The 8,404-nt window shown below is 41.3% G+C and overlaps 1 long non-coding RNA gene across 1 annotated transcript; it reads right to left on the bottom strand.

The window, feature by feature from the left end:
* Positions 1 to 236: 236 nt before the first annotated feature.
* Positions 237 to 7,346, bottom strand: LOC103896049. Its single transcript, XR_657381.1, has 4 exons — positions 7,129 to 7,346; positions 6,021 to 6,121; positions 3,776 to 3,870; positions 237 to 868 (listed from the first exon to the last, which is right to left on the bottom strand). It is a non-coding gene; the product is annotated as an uncharacterized LOC103896049 (long non-coding RNA).
* Positions 7,347 to 8,404: the final 1,058 nt, after the last annotated feature.

Genomic DNA, 8,404 nt, shown 5'->3' with positions numbered 1-8,404 from the left:
GTCTTAGCTGCCCTGTAGCTTCCCTACTTGCTGGCTGTCCCTCTCTGTCACTTGTGTGCTGCTTTTCTGTGTTTTTAATGGCTAGGAGTGCTCAGTGTTGAGGGAAGAAGTCTCCTTTCTTCCCTAGTCTCCTTTCTTCTCCACCAACTTATTCCCTAAAACTGCTCTTTTAGTCCTTCTTTATCACATGACATTTTATGAATTGAAAGGAGTTTTATGGTGTTCTGTAAAATGTCATGTGATAAAGAAGGACTAAAAGAGCAGTTTTAGGGAATAAGTTGGTGGAGAAGAAAGGAGACTAGGGAAGAAAGGAGACTTCTTCCCTCAACACTGAGCACTCCTAGCCATTAAAAACACAGAAAAGCAGCACACAAGTGACAGAGAGGGACAGCCAGCAAGTAGGGAAGCTACAGGGCAGCTAAGACTGACTGTTTTTGACAGCTTCAGAAAGCAGAACCACAGTCAAGCCTCAAAAAGGTGACTGAACAAGGAGATTTGCTCAGGGACTCTGAGGAAAAATCTCAAGATGGAAAATGCAGATTGTCTCAAGTTGAGCAATCACTGGGAGAGGGAAGAATGAGCAGGGTTTGAAAGAAGGACTAAGGAAAAGCCAACACACTTGAATGACATGTGAAGCAAGCAGTAATTTGTTTTCCAGTCTTATAATTAACTTTCCCTCACCCTGAGGTTTTCATATTTTTATCCTGGTCAGATTCATTGTGTTCTAATAGTCTTTAGTTTCAGGGATTGAAAAGTTTAGTCTCTTTTGGCATGCTCGATATAAAAATGGACATGGGGATGCATAGAAGAAGTAATTCCACCTAAATGTGCTGTCTGAGTCAGAGTCCGAAGAGATCGCACTGCATTTCTGGAAAAAAAACAAACAAAAAACATCATCTTTTAAAAAACCTTGTAGTTGGAGACTTAAAATTACAGTTTCAAGAGCCAGACTAGCTTATCTTAAAAGTGCCAAATGAAGGTAAAAGATTTTTTTGCTTTATACGTATTTAAGAACTCACAGGTAATATTTCTAAGCATCGCTACCGCATGTACCTATGCTAACAGCTGTACCACTGAATAAAAAGCTGTCAAAATTTGCAGATTCAGAACTTCAGCTGAATGGGATTTACCATAGCAGATGTATCTAAGCACATCTTTTTATGTGCAAGTACTTTTCATACCGACATCTCATCAAGCCAAAAAATGCCTTTTCATTATGGAAAGGATTAAAAGGTCATATACATGCAGCTCACAGAAATTTCACACACAGTTTATTGTATTCCGTGATTTTGATTATTTTAATTCAATGGATTTACAATCCAACTATTGCAGGGCAAGTGTCTGTAAGTCTGAGTTTGAGTGCTATATGGGCAACTACGGCTAAGAAACTTGAAACTGATGTGACAAACCAAGTACCCATAAGGCATGAAAGAGTTAGGGCGTGCAGAAGCTTCTTGTCTCATTTCCTCAAGAGTTTGCATTTATTCTGTTAAGGCATGAAAGAGTTAGGGCGTGCAGAAACTTCTTGTCTCATTTCCTCAAGAGTTTGCGTTTATTCTGAAAAGTTACAAGGATTTCACTGCTGTTATTTATAAACTGTTTCTCTATCAATGATTCTCAAAATGAGAACTGTCCTAAAAGGACTCTCTTAATGTACAAGTTTTGGACAGGCAACTGCTAAGAGTTCAAGGATTTGAGTTATTTTTAAAGACAGGAAAAATACATTAGGCTCACCTATTGTGAGTTTTAAAAGCTGGAAAGAGCAATAGGCTTCTACCCTACCTCTGTGTTCTATGGATGGCAGTTCAATTTGGACTGAATTGCCTGTTAAAATAAATATATAAAGTTGTAGCCAGTTTTCAAAACTCGTCTTAAAGCCTCCAGCAGTCTCTGTTCCACTTCACTGCCAAGCCACACGTATCCTTCTGCTCCTCCTCCCCACTCAGTTTCAGTTCTGAAAGGCCCCAGTCTCTCAGCAACACCCACAGCCTTACCTTCATCTGCTCTGATTCCACCCCAGCAATCCACTTATGTTTACAATGCAGTGCAGCCCATGTCTTTTCTCTTTCTCTACCAGTCCTCCCCTCACACCCTCCTAAAACAAGGGCATTCTAGACATTTGGCATTTAAGCAAAGCCAGGAGTTTGTCAACTTTAAGAACCTCCTCTGCCTGTTTACTTCCTGCTCTGGCCACACAAGATGCCTAGAGCATACTTGCAATGAGCTAGCGAGTAACGAATCACTATCACATAGCTAGCGATGTCATCATCCTATACTTGAGAGGCATTTGAAAGTTCTTGCAGGGAAGAAGCACACAACTTCCTTCAGTGTAGCACATCAACGTTGGACCCATTCCCTATGAGAAAATGAATTATATTATACCAGTTAAATTCTACATTTGTATCCCTTCCCTCGCATCAATCAAAGTGCCACAGGGTAGGGAACTTGCTATTGACATAGCAGAATTGCTGCAGCCAAGAAGTAAGCTTCCTCATTCGTGGTGCCTAGAAAACCTCCTTTTACTTTCATCCCAACTGAGAAAAAACCTCAGTATATATTAAAAATCCATTATTCATTCACCCACTAGTCACACAACTTTCTCAGCCATTCCCTAAACTTCATCTCAAGCATGTTCATAAAATGAACTTCAGATATACTGACCACACTCTACCATCTCTATGCCTTCCAAGTCGTTTAACTCCTGTATCAAATTCAGAATACTTGTCTTGAAAAGTTTTCCATAATTCTACCCATGCCATTATCCTTAACTGGTTTTTTTTCCCCATCATCTTCTAACCCAGGCATTTCTGATGCTCATCTTCTCACAACTAAATTTGTGACCTTTTTTGACACCTCACCCACTCTTCCAAATCACAAGGAATAAATAAGTAAATAAACAAATCAACCAGTAGTCAAAATCATCTCCTTTATATGAATGGGTGGGGTTTGGGGTTTTTTTGAAAGGAACCACTGTGTGAATTGCTAATTTGTCATCCTAGGGTTCAACTTTGTAAGACTGAATTTCACTCGAGTTTTGGACTATCAAGTCTAACATCCTGGTTTCAGTGTACAATACAGACGCTTAATTAAACTAAAGCCACATCACCAACAATACAAAAGAAAACCCAACAACAACAACGTGAGAAAAGAGTTAAAGGTACAGCAGCAGGACAAACAACACTCAGCTCAGAGAAGAAACTTTAATTTACAGCCAGCATAAACACCACACTGCAAGGCTCCATTGAGACCCCTGGCTTGCCACCATCGCTGCACGAGCAGTACATAAAGCTAGTTAGTTTACAGCATGAACTTCTACACAACTTACAGTTACATCTTTGCAACACAGTCACATAAGCATCAACAGTAATTGAGAGCATTATATTGTTGGAAAAGTACGTAGGCCATTAATCTGTTCTGAATCAAACAGAAAAAGGCTAGGCCCACTCTAATAGTTTTTCAATAAAAAGATACTGCTGCTGAACTTCTCATTGAAGAGATTATCCTCCTCACAGCAGCATTTCAGCTCTAGAAGACTTAAGTTTAAAGTGAGCTACTGATGCAAAAAATGTATATCATAAGATCTAAAGATAAATTTTTACTTCTTCATTTGGAATCTTTCCCCAAGATTGTGACCAGCAAAAGGTCTGAGATCAGAAAAGATTATGCAAAGATAGATATGGTTACTGGTTTTATCATCTGCAGCCTTTGAATTTGAAGAGACAGACCACTGAAAAGCGACACTGTACTCAAAAGCATTTTCACATGCACTACTAACCAGCTTGTATCTCAGATAAGGGAAGAATCAATCTTCATTCAGGGACTAGAGCAATACCACGGGTCATAGGGCCCACGTGTCTGTGGTGCCAGCAACTGGAGTGAGCAAGAATACGTATATCAGTGTGCAATCACTAGCGAGTATCAAGACAAACTAGCCCATGAGTAGGTTAAGTACCTGGGGAGCCAGGTATCAAAGCAGCTGTAAGTCTAGGGTGTTTCTCTGAGCAAGACAACCGAAGGAGTTGCTACTAAAGGGACCAGGAGGTCCAGCTAGACCAACAGCTAGAGAGACCGTAGGGCCTGGTGGTCAACTAAGAGACACATTTGTATGTATGTGTGTGTCTGAGACAACTGGAGGAGTTGGCTACCAGAGGGGCCAGGAGGTCTAGGCTAACTACTGGAGAGACTATAAGGTCTGGGGGTCAACTTAGAGGTGTGTGTCTGTGCTGGTGTATGCAAGGGGGTCTGTACCAACAACTGGCACACGGCTATAGGCCTCAGGGGCTCACACACCCAGGTACCATCAGCTGGGGAGACTGGGGATCCAGGGGCCAGCTCCTGGAGAGACAGTGTCTAAGGCCAGCTACTGGAGGGATCCATGTTGTGTATATACATTTCCCACTGTGGATTTTATTGTGAACAACCAGAGAGAGGAACGGGATAGGGTCATTGGTACTGTTTATGTTTGCATGAGTGCTGCATTGTCTATCTGCACTGCATTCCGTGACTGGCCATGCATATATTATATACCTGTATTTGTGCAGGTGCCTACTGGGAATACATGCTCAGCCTCGCTATTGGTTGGACCTTGGGACATGGAGCTGTAGCAGCTTTGCCTCCATTGAGCAACTGGAATTGGCAAATCTCTAACAGGCATACTGGCCCAGACCAAAGGCCCGGTACCCTTCCTTCTGACAAGCAAGTGCTGATTAATAGGAAAATTAACCAATAAGGACAACATCTAGTTTACCCTAAGTACTCGTCCACCTTTCAAAAATTTGTAGCTTGGGGACATCCCAAAATGGTGTATTTAAAGGCTGTTGACAGACTTCTTTATAGATGTACTATTGTTATTTGAACCCAGATTAACTTTTAGCATCCGCAGTAGGAAGGCTCATCTCCTCTTACTTTGAACCTGATACCTCCCCATTTATCTGACACTTCTTGGTTACCTGCTCCATGTGACCTACAGTTTACATAAAACAATTCTAACTCCTTCAGCACCCAGTGGTCTTTATCCTAGCCAGTCAAAGCACCATTCCTGCCTTTCCCTGAACATTAAGCATCAGATTAGTAAAGTAATTAATGTTAGGAGAGACCTCTGGCAGTCATTTAGCTCAAACCCCTGCTCAAAAGTCAGTCTAACTAGAGCAGGTTGCTCTGGGCTTTGCCCAGAAATTCTGGGTAACTCCAAGGATGGAGATGCCACAGTGTCTCTGAGCAACCTCTTCCAGTGTTTGACCGCCCTCATGGGAAAAAAGCTTTTCTTCTCACCTAGCTGAAATTTCCCATTTTCCAACTTGTGTTCACTTCTTCCTGTCTTACCACCGTGTGCATCCAAAAAGAGTCTGGTTACAACTTCTCTACACAACTCCCACTTGGAAATTGACTCTTATCCCCAGTTTTGGATCGCTCATGAACCTGCTGAGACCAGACTCCACCCCATCATCCAGGTCATTAATACAGACCTTTAAACAGCATTGGCCCCAGTGCCAGTTCTTGAGTGACACCACAAGTAATCAGCCACCAGCTGAATTTGGTACCGCTGCTTACCCCCACTTGCAGCCCAATAGGCAGCTCACCATAGCACCCCATCACCTAGTCCATGTCTCACCAGTGTACCTCACATAACGCTGTGGGAGAGCGTGGCAAAGTCCTTTCTAAGGTGAACGCAAAAACATCCACTGCTCTTTCGTTGTCTGCACGGCCAGTCCTCTCATCATGGAAGGCAATTGGGTTGGTAAGGCACAGTTTGCCCCTTGCAGCTTTGTGCTGGCTGTTCCCAGCCCCCTTCTGGGTCTACACGCAGCTGGAAATGGCTTCCAGGGAAATCTGCTCAATAACCTTTCCCAGGGATGGAGGTGAAACCAACCAGCCTGTAGCTTCTTGAGTCCTCATTGTTGCGCTTCTTGGAGTATGTCATCTCAGAGCCCATACTGTATAAGTAAAGCTAGGATGGTTTGTATGCATCACTACACATTTACCAACAAAGAAAGCCAACTGTCATTTTAGCACACACTTACCTAAAAAAGTCTTGTGCAAGTCCTCACAGTCAGCTTTTTCTTCACAATTCATAGTATCATTATCTCAGTACTCATCTTCTTTCCAGACGATATCTCTTTACCTTTATTTGTCAGCATTTTAGAAAGTAAAAAATGAACATATTAAAAATAAAACAGAGGAAGAATATTTCTCCACCCATGACATGACCTTTCTTCTCATTTGATAGCAGCTTAGGTTCCCATAGAGCTTTTGACAGAAAGCCTTGTTGAATGCCCTTGGCAACCCAAGCAGACTATCACCACCAGATTTTCCTTGTGAACATGTTTTTTGACTCCTTTTCGGAATCCTACAAGATTATTCAGGCATGATTTCCTACTGCAAAAGCCACATGGACCTCCCACTGCGTTGTATTAGTTAACTACCCACTAATTCTATTCCCTGTAATAGTTTCTCCTAGTTTTCCCATTGCAGATGTTAAGCTTACTGGTAAGTAGTAGAGGTCTTTTTAAAAATTACTTTCAAGTTTTCCAAATACCAAGTTTTAAGCAGGAGGTCATATCCACATTTAGTAGTTTGGTTGTTTAATTCTTGAGCTCCTTTAAATACCATCTGGTTCTGGCAACTGGCACCTTTAAATACTATCTGGTTTATGCCTCTCTCCCCCCCCCCCCCCCCCCCCCCCCTTTTTTTTTTTTTTTTTTTTACACGAAACTTATTCCATAATTGCTTCTACCAACACTTCAATTTGAAGAGAGATCCTTTGATACATCCTCCATACTGAAAGGTTCCAGATCAGAACTTCTTCAAAGCTCAAAGATGAACACAGATGCAAGAGGTAAAACAATAGCTTCTTTTTTTGATAAAGCTTTATTTCCAATCAGAAGATAGAAGGAGAGATGATCTAATAGCCCTACACACTCTCTAATGGGCTTTTCATTCCCAGCGTGTTTCAAGAATATTAATTTTATACCTTCTGCAAATTGTTCCTCAAACATCTTTCATAGCTGTACTGCATTTTTACCTTATCCTGCCAGAATTTATGAACCTTGGTATTTTGCTCTTGCAGACAAACTTGATCTTTAAAAAAAAAAAATGGTGAAAACTGCTTTGTGTAACTACTTCTCTTACCCTGCTATTTAGCTATGCCACACCAGTTTCTTTTTGCTTATCTTCAATGAGTGTATGCATTTTCTCCAAGACCCCCACATGGCATCTTCAAGTAGTTCCCGTGCCTCTTACAAGGATTTTACTTTTATAAATTGTCTTCAGTATGCTTTTTCATTTTAAGTAGGTTTCTCTAAAAAACAAAGCCCCCAAAGCAGGGGATTCTCAGAGGTAGAAGTGTTTGATCCTGTAAGAGATTTAAATACATTTTATAGAACAACTGCTTGACAGTAACACTTTGAACCAGATCCTGCACACAATGGTCAGAACCACATAAAAAACTGCTTCTCCATCTTCAGGTTTGTGGACTAACTGCTCCATGAAATACTCACTAACTGTGTCTAGCAATTTAGTCTCCACATCAATCATTGCTGCAGCCACTAGGCTGATCAGGGAGCAATACAACTAAGAGGCCAGAAGAGAATGAAAGGTCTCCAAAGAGAAAGAAGGGGAGGAGAACAACCACGTAATAAAGTCAGCTTCTGTGCATTTATACACCACACTGTTCATGGGGCTCCAGGTCCTGGAATTAGACATTTATCATTTTTCATGAGCTGCTGTTTCTCTTAATTTCTAACCCATGACTGCAGAGAAAAAAAATTAGAATTCAGATACTAGATGTGAATTCAAGAAGCAGAAAGCAAACAAATATCTATTAAAAGATAACAAGAAAGCATAAGCTAACTGCTTAAAATTGGCACTCAAAAATGTAAGAGAAATTAAAATTTGACTACTAAGTTTGAACAAGCCACTGCAGAGCCAAACCACCTGCTGAAAATTGACTTGATAGAGCTATGTGCATTCCTCTGTTTTGATGCAAACAGATGTTCTATTTAGATCTCCTTGCTTATTGCTTCTATCATGAAATCACTTTTCCCTTTGTGTACCCCAGGGGTATCTCCACCCCTACTTGTACCTAAGTTCTCCTCTTTACTTCATACCTTTCTAGTCCCATCAAACCATCACCTTTTTTTACCCAAGTTACAGAAGCATTAGCAATCTTCCTTCTTTCCCTCTGTGGCAGGGGACAAAGCCAGGACTTACGTACCTTCCTTCCCCTGCTGGGAAGGACTCCCCTCCTCCCTGCCTCAAGATGAAACTCGTGGCTCACCCTGCAGAGCTGGGTTTCAGTACTGCTGATGGTAAAGCACAAAATTTTTCTGCCAACTCTGTCAACACTAATCTTAAATACCTTCTTCTCCAAGACATTATAAAAGCAGAAGGCTGAGGCATGTGCTAT

This window comes from Aptenodytes forsteri, unplaced genomic scaffold, assembly GCF_000699145.1.
Source record: "Aptenodytes forsteri isolate BGI_AS27 unplaced genomic scaffold, ASM69914v1 Scaffold161, whole genome shotgun sequence".
Classification (NCBI taxonomy): Eukaryota; Metazoa; Chordata; class Aves; order Sphenisciformes; family Spheniscidae; genus Aptenodytes; species Aptenodytes forsteri.
The sequence above is the reverse complement of the archived record's forward strand: the minus strand, read 5'-3'. Positions and strand labels throughout refer to the sequence as shown.